The sequence below is a fragment of the Felis catus genome, chromosome B3 (assembly GCF_018350175.1).
Source record: "Felis catus isolate Fca126 chromosome B3, F.catus_Fca126_mat1.0, whole genome shotgun sequence".
NCBI classification, from domain to species: Eukaryota; Metazoa; Chordata; class Mammalia; order Carnivora; family Felidae; genus Felis; species Felis catus.
Window position 1 is genome coordinate 116,899,306 of NC_058373.1, and position 8,739 is coordinate 116,908,044.

The following is an 8,739-nucleotide window of genomic DNA, read 5'->3' on the forward strand; positions in this document are numbered from 1 at the left end:
GATGTGAAAAGTGCAAGATGGCATACCTGGGCCAGAAACCCATGACCAGTGAAGACCTAGGTGCTGTTCACCACAAACTCTGCTACTCTAAAAGAACGATCCCACGGGAATGTTGGATACTTCTGTGTGAATTACGCCACTCACGACCTATCCGTAAGGAGTTGTCACATGCTGACAAACATTTGACTTCGACTGGGACGCGAGTCCCAACCGCTACACCGCAGCTGTGTCTGTGGGTAAGTTGACCTCATCTCTGAGTCTGGGTTCCTCATCTGGCAAAATAGTAACCGTGTGATGTAGTTTGAAGGATTAAATGGAACCACCTGTTAAATAAAGCCATTGACTGGCAAATTTGAAGACACAACCTGTCTTCCATCTCCAGTATGTTAAGGCTCTGATGTTGTTTTTCTGGGAGAGTATCCTGAGGTGTTAATAGCAGGGTGGGATGGAAGAACCAGAATGAGCTTCCCCCCCCCACTCAGTTTCCTATCAGGTGCTTTCAACCCTTTGCCGTGTCTCTTAGAACGGTGATTCTCGAATTCGAGCTTCCATCAGAATCACCTGGAGGTTTTTGTTAAAACACAGGTCACAGGGCAGCATCTCCAGGATCCATGAGTTAGCAGGTCTGGGGTGGGTACTCAGTGGTGTATTTTCTCCAAGTTCCCGGGTGATGATTTAAAAGCAGGCCTTTCAAAGAATAGGGGTAACAGGTGAACATCCGTATCCATTAATAGTTAAAAGAAACAGATGCTACAGTATAAGGCTCTTACGCCATATACCCGAGTGTTCTTTTGATATGTTAGCCAACCACAGAGCACTTTGCAGGGGAAACAGGCTTAAACTATAGCTAAAGAGAGTTTAAAGACCATTTTTTTAAATTAAAACTTAGTAAGTTAAGGGGCGCCTGGGTGGCTTGGTCGGTTATGCGTCTGACTTCAGCCCAGGTCATGATCTCACGGTCCGTGAGTTTGAGCCCCGCGTCGGGCTCTGTGCTGACAGCTCAGAGCCCGGAGCCTGTTTCAGATTCTGTGTCTCCCTCTCTCTCTGCCCCTCCCCTGTTCATGCTCTGTCTCTCTCTGTCTCAAAAATAAACGTTAAAAAAAATTTTTTTTTTTTTTTAAATAAAAGTTGCATGAATCGTTCTGCCATTTGACTTTTAAATCCCTGTGTTAACTGGATGGTACAGGAGTGCCCTTATGCCCATTAAGGGGATGGAACTAGTTACCAGGTCAGCAAGGAGTGAACTGGGTCACCTTGGGGCGACTGGCAATTCGGATGGCAGTGCTACCTAGGAGAACAAGGCAGGGGAGAGCCAGGGAAGGGTACTGGGTCAGGCCCAGTGTGTGGGACCTGGGAGATGTGGTTCCAGCTGGGAGTGCTGGCTTCCACTCGCTGACTTCCAAATTCAGCCCCGCCTGCTTACCCCGATCTCCTCCGACAACCTACCCAACCTCAAAGTTCTCAAGCGAGTTTTCGACTACCCTCATACCTGCCCCACCTGTTAAGAAACCTTTACCTAAATCCTCACGCCGCAGACCAGCCCATTTCCTCCAGTTCTGCCCGGAAAGGTGGGGGGAAGGGTTGCTTAGCCTCCATACCCTTCAGATAAGCTGTAGCTCAGAGACTCGAAGAGCCTGGCGGTCCTTCCAGAGATGATCATTGCAACCTTGCTTGTACTGGCTCCTGTGCTGACCCTTCATCGTGCTCCTTCCCACAGATGTCCTGCCTCTCCCTGGGTTTCCCTCCGCACCCGGTCAGACTCGCCCTCCCGGCCCTCCAGCCTTGCAGATGCAGCATTTCCTCCTGTCTTGCCTTCATGCGCCCCCGAGAGCTTTCACCTTCCCTTCCCTTCTACGCCTTCCCTTTCACCTTCCCTTCCCTTCTCCTTAACACCCCTTTGGCCAAGCCTGCCTTCAGTCCTGTGAGTGTGCAGAGCTCACATTTCTTTCCATTGCTGAACTCTAAATGAGCACCTCTCGCTGTGCTCCCTTACCCCTCCTTTGCCAGGCACAGCCCCGCCTTTAAACCTATGCAACTCGTTTCATCCTTCTCTTTGGACCTCTTGTGACCCATTGTCAACCTGAATGATCTCCCAAACAAAAGAACCCAAAGCTTTGGGTACCTTACTCTGCACCTTTAGACAAACGCTTTCCTTAAGGCATCTCGTCATGTGTTCCGGGGATGCATCTAGGATTCCTTTTCCTTAACCAAAGCGCTGTGTTATTTTAAATGAGCCTGTCTCCCTACGCGGCTTTTTTGGGTTATACATTTGTTAGCACACCCCCAGATCTCTAATGAGGCCGCCCAACCACACCTCTCCTAGGCGTTTCTGTAATTCAGCCTGTAAGAAAAGCATCACAAGAGGGTATCCGCCGATAAAATCCAGGCTTCTTTGCAAAAGTGTAGATGGTTTGGGAGGGTGTGGGCTCTCCAGGTCAACACAGACACCTCCATCCCCTACAGCCTTCCACACTCCCAGCTCACTGTCCACATTTATGTAACTGGCCCGGTAGGTAGGCATTTAAGTTGCAGTCTTCTGGATCCTATTGCCAAACCCAAGAGAGCCATATCCTTCACCAGCCCCAGCCCCCATCATACACACACACTCCTATCCCACCCCACCCTCACCTTCCTGGGAGCAAAGACTCTTAGAAAAGACACTTAGGAAAGGAGTTCTATTCAAGTTCCAATAGCAAACTAGGAGTGACTAACACAGGTGCCTGGAGGTGGCCTTTCAGTCACCTATCTTACTGGGGAGGTAGGACAGAGTTGTAACTTGACCTAGTAATTATTCTAAAGAGCTTAAGGGTATTTGAAAAGAGTTACTTTTTGTAGGCTGCTTAAATGTTGTTCTGCAATCTGAAAACAATGAATATGCTCAGCAGACTTTGGTTTTAGTTGGTACAAAGATAAACTCGCCCAACATAGGTACCTTTCAAATCAAGGTGGCTATGCCTATTACAACATGCTCTGTAAATGCAGTCTAGCTTAATACTAAAGAGTCCAGCTGGAGTAGAAGCGAGGACGTCATTTACAGGCACTGGGGATAGACAATTCTACCTCCAAAAAGAAAAGATCTGGTGCAGGGTAGGAGGGGTGGGGGGTACGGAGTTACTGACCACCGTTTTTAAGTATTTGACATGTCATTGTATGAAGGAGAAACCACCAACCAGCCTTGATGTCTGTAGTTCTAGAGGCAAAAATGGAACCAATGGATGCCTGTTGTAGGAAACAGATTTTGTCTCTGAGATAGCTGATCGATGGTGACTGGGTGGCTTCCTGGAAGCCAAGAATTAGGAGTTAGAGTAGGAACCGCTTTGTGAAGATGCCATCCCTTCATCTTTTCTAGTGGACTCTTGCCTTCTTTAAATAAACTTGGAGGCATGAGCCACAGACTCGGGATGGAAGGAGACCATCCTCTCAAGATAGGCAGTTCTGCCTCCCAGCCCTGACGGGGTTGGATCTCCTTTTCGTTGTCCAGCCCCCTGAGCGTGAGCACATCCGGTGAGGAGGAACTCACTACTTCCTGGGGCAACACACTGTACCTTTCTGTGTCCTTTTTCAGTCACTCCAGTTATTTAGGGAAAATCCATTTCCCTTTAATTTTTGTAACTACTCCCAGTCCCCACCATTCCAAGTTACACAGACATGAATTTCTCTCCCCCAGTAGTAACCACCAGTATTTTGGAAAACATCAAGTGTTCTCAAGGTTATTTATTCCCTTGGGACAAAAACTCCCTACTCTCTCAACTTTTCCTCCTGTGTCATGGACTCCAGCCCCTTTCCCACAATAATATAATCACATGTAACATGAATTAAGGACACAAATGCTCCGTGTGCATTAGCCCATTGAGTACTCACAACGGCCCTGTGAGGTAGGGCTAGGATTGTCCCTATTCTACCAAACAAGACTGAGGCCTAGAGAGGTCAAATCATTTATTACACTAGAGTAGCTGGTGAGTGGTAGAACCGAGATTCAGATCCACACTTCGGATTCCAGAGCCAGTATTCATTTAATCTGTATTTTCTCAGTCCTGGCCCAGAGGACTCCTGGTCCTCTGGGGCCTATGCTTGGTCGCATAGATCCTTGCTGAAGGGACCTAGCCAGTGAGCATCATGGTCACCAGGTCGTAAATGGGGTGGGGCTGGGAGCCATCGAAGACAAGTAAAAGTGTATCTAAAGGCCAGAAGATTAGAGGAAACTACCTCTATGGGGGGCCCTTAACAGAGAGGGACTCGGAAGTGCTTCAACATCTCTCTCATACAAAATAGATGTCCTCCCTGCAAATTTCAACTCTAGAAGACATCTCTGTCCAATCCTGGGCCAAAGCTAGAAGTAAAAGAATCTTTGAGAAGCCGGAGTCAATGGTTCCTAGACATCAGCACCACCTGGAGAAGTTGTTGGATTCCTATTCTGTGGCTATGGGCTGAGAGTTTGGTATTCATAGGTCTGGGGTGGAGCCGTGGAATCTTCATTTAAAAAAAGTTTTTTTTTAATGTTTATTTTTGAGAGAGAGAGAGAGAGACAACGTGCAAGTTGGGGGTGGGGGCAGAGAGAGGGAGACAGAATCTGAAGCAGGCTCCAGGTTCTGAGCTGTCAGCACAGAGCCCCACGCGGGGCCCAAACTCATGGACCGCGAGATCATGACCTGAGCCGAAGTCAGACGCTCAACCGACTGAACCACCCAGGCGCCCGAGAATCTTCATTTTAATAAGCATACCAAGTGTTTACACATGGATGATTCCTGAATCAGCTTCTTTGAGAAACTCCACCCTAAACTTTCTCCCCCAGCCCTTTTTTTTTTCCCACCCCAAGCTTTCAAAAGTCCCTGGCCAGCTCTTCTGAGCCAGCAGGGAGCAGCAAGTTAAGGCAAGGTGTCACAGGTTTGAGATACCTGGTACTTTGCTGCTTCTCACCAGGGGAGAATGGCCAGCTGAGCCCAGCTGGCCAGGCAGGATTCTCAGGAGAGAAGGGTAGAGTTACCCTTTACCCGACTCTACACCAAGGGTCTCCTTTTTGAACCAAGAGGCATTTGCATCATGAAGTCAGTTAAAATCTGTTTCAAAACCAACGTCTAAATGTTGTACAGAATGCTCATCTCTCCTTAGGGTTAAGCGACAACAATATTAGTTTTACACTCTGGTCTAATCAGATCTCATTGCTGATGTTGCTGTGATAATCCTGCTTCCGGTTCTGTATCCTTATCAATGAGCAGACAGGAGCCATAGATTGGTCCCTGTTTACAGCCATCAAAAGACAAAGAGGCTTCTGGTTTATACCTCGAAGGCCATCGATCGGAAAACTGTGCCCGAGGTCCTCGCAGTCCGTTTGCTAAAGCAACGGACTGAGAGAAACAGAACCAGCCCGGCTCCCAGTGTAAACCCGGGCAAAATCCGGAACGCGTCCTGACCCGCGCACCTGGGATGGGCAGGGGCAGTGTTGCTGGTCAGGACGTCCTCCTCTATCCAGCGTTCTGGTTCTCAATGGCCATCTAGGCTACTTCATACTTACTTAACACAACTACCACTTTGTTATACAGGCACACCTCATTTTATTGTTTATTGCACTCTGCAGATATCGTTTTTTGTTTTTGTTTTTGTGTTTTACAAACTAAAGGTCGGCGGCAACCCTGCACTGAGCATGTCTATCAGCCCATTTTTCCAGTAGCATTTGCTCATTTCGTGTCTCTCCGTCACATTTTGGTAATTCTCACAATATTTCAAACGGTTTCATTATTATTATACTTATGACGCTGATCTGTGGTCAGTAATCATTGATGTCACTATGGTAATTGCTTTTTGGTGCCATAAACTGTGCCTCTAGAAGACGGTGAACTTAGCAAACGTTGTGTGTGTTCTGACTGCTCCATTGACCAGCCGGTCCCCCGTCTCTCTCCCTCTCCCTCTCCTCAGGCCTCCATGTTCCCTGAGATACAGAAATACTGAAATTAGGCCAATTAACAACCCTGCAACGGCCTCTGAGTTTGCAAGTAAAAGGAAGAGACGCAGGTTTTAAATCATTTTAAATCAAAAGCTAGGAACAGTTAAACTCAGCGAGGAAGGCGTGTGGAAAGCTGAGACGGGCCAAAAGCCAGGCCTCCCACACCAAACGGTTAGCCAAGTCGTGAACTCAAGGAAAACGTTCGTGAAGGAAATGAAAAGTGCTGCTCCCGGGAACACACGGTTAGAAAGGGACACAGCCTTCTTGCTGATGTGGAGAAAGTTCGAATGGTCTGCGCAGAAGATCAAACCAGCCACAACATCCCCTTAAGCCAAAGCCTAATCCAGAGCAAGGCCCTGACCCTCCAATTCTGTGAAGGCCGAGAGAGGTGAAGAAGTTTCAGAAAAGTCTGAAGCCAGCAGAAGTCGGTTCATGAGGTTTAAGGAAAGAAACTGCCGCCATAACACCAAACCACAAGGCGAGGCGGCAAGTGCCGATGCAGAAGCTGCAGCAAGTTCTCCCAAAAATCCAGCGAAGATGATTCAGGAAGGTGGCTCCACTGACCAACAGATTTGCAGTGTGGACGAAACAGCCTTCTATTGGAAGAAGCAGCCATCCAGGGCTTTCATAGCTAGAGAGAAGTCAGTGCCTGGTTACAAAGCTTCGAAGGCCAGGCCGATTCTCTTCGTAGGGGCTAAGACAGCTGGTGACTTTCCGTTGAAGCCAGACCGCACTGACCATTCCGAAAATCCCAGGGCCGTTCGGAACGATGCTACATTTACCCTGCCTGTGCTCTAGGGATGAAACAGGAAAGCCTTAACGACACACATCTGTCGACAACATGGTTCACTGAGTATTTTAAGCCCACTGTCGAGACAGTGCTCAGAAAAGAAAGAATCCTTTCAAAATACTGCTGCCCATTCATTAATAATACACCTGACCACCCAGGAGGCTCGGATGGAGATTTAGAATGAGATAATGTTGCTTTCAGGTCTGCTAACACAACATCTGTTCTGCGGCCCACAGATCAAGGAGTAATTTTGACTTTCAAGGCTTATTATTAAAGAAATACATCTCATAAGGATATAGTGATTTCATAGATAGTAACTCGTCTGATGGATCTGGGCAAAGCAAATTGAAAAACTTCTGGAAAGGATTTACCATTCGATATGGCATTAGGGACATTCACGATTCCTGTGGAAAACAGGATGGAGGTTCCTCAAAAAATTAAAAACAGAAATGCCATAGGATCCAGTAACTTCACTACTGGGTGTTTACCCAAAGAAAACAAAAACACTAATTCAAAAAGATGTATGCACTCCCATGTTTACCTGCAGCATTATTTACAATAGGCAAGATACTGACACAACTCGAGTGTCCATTCATAGATGAATGGATAAGATCCATTGATTCCATACAATGGAATCTTAGTCATAAAAAAAAGGGAATGAAATCTTGCCATTTGCAACATGGGTATAATGCTCAGTGAATATGATTTCACTCATATGTGGAATTTAACAAACAAAACAAATGCACAAAGAAAGAAAAAGACAAAAAGACTCTTAAATATAGAGAACAAAGTGGTAGTTACCCGAGGGGAGGGAGGTGGGAGGGATGAGTGAAATAAGGGGATTAAGAGTGCACTAATCATGATGAGCACGAATCACGATGAGTAACATATAGAATTGGTGAATGGCTATATCGTATGCTTGAAACTAATTAACTGTATGTTAACTACACTGGAATCAAAGAAAAAAAAAAAGAACATTCATGATTCATAGGAAGAGGTCAAAATATCAATGTCAACCGGATGTTGGAAGTGGATTCCAACTCTCCTGGATGACTTGGAGGGGTTCGAGCCCTCGGTCGAGGAAGTCACTGCGGAGGTGGTAGAAATAGCAGTGGAGCCTGAAGACGGGACTGAATTGCTATGATCTCAGGATAAAGCCCGAGCGGATGAGCAAAGAAAGGGGTTTCTTGGTATGGAAACTAGTCCTGGTGAAGATGCTGCGAAGGCTGTGGAAGTGACAGCAAAGGATTTAGAACAGCTCATCAACTTAAGCTGACCAAGCAGCAGCCGGATCTGAGCGAACGACTCCAATTTTGAAAGAAGGTCCGCTGTTGGTAAAACGCTATCAAACGACATCACATGCTACAGAGAAATTGTTGATGAAGGGAAGGGTGAGCTGATGTGGCAAACTTTTCCGCGGTCTGATTTTAGGAAATTCCCAAGCCATCGCCCTCATCCGTCAGTAGCCATCCGCACTGAGGCACGACCCTCCGCCAGCAAAGAGAGGACAACTCACTGAAAGCTCGGATGATGGCTAGCATTTTTTAGTAATAAAGTATTTCTCAATTAAGGTATATACATTGGTATTTTTTAGGCATAATGCTATTGCACATTTAATAGACTATGGTGTAGTATAAATATAACTTTTCCTGGCAAACATAACTTTTATATGCATGTGACTTGCTTTATGGCAGCGGTCTGGAACCAAATCTGCAAGATCACCAGTGTAAACCTGTGGAAAAATCCACAGGAATTTCGGCAGGGCTCAGCTGGGTGATTCTTACGCTCCATGTCGTATTAACTGCAGTGACTGAGTGGCATTCAGCGGGGCTGGTTTAGAGGTCCAAGATGGCTTTACTCACATTCTTGGCCCCTCAGCAGTGCCCCTTCCCCCCTCTATATGGTCTCAGACCCTTTCCATGTGCTCCAACGGTGCAGTTGGGCTTCTAACGTGATATTCAAGGCTCCAAGAGACCAACGTGGAAGCTGCCAGTCCTCTGAAAAACTA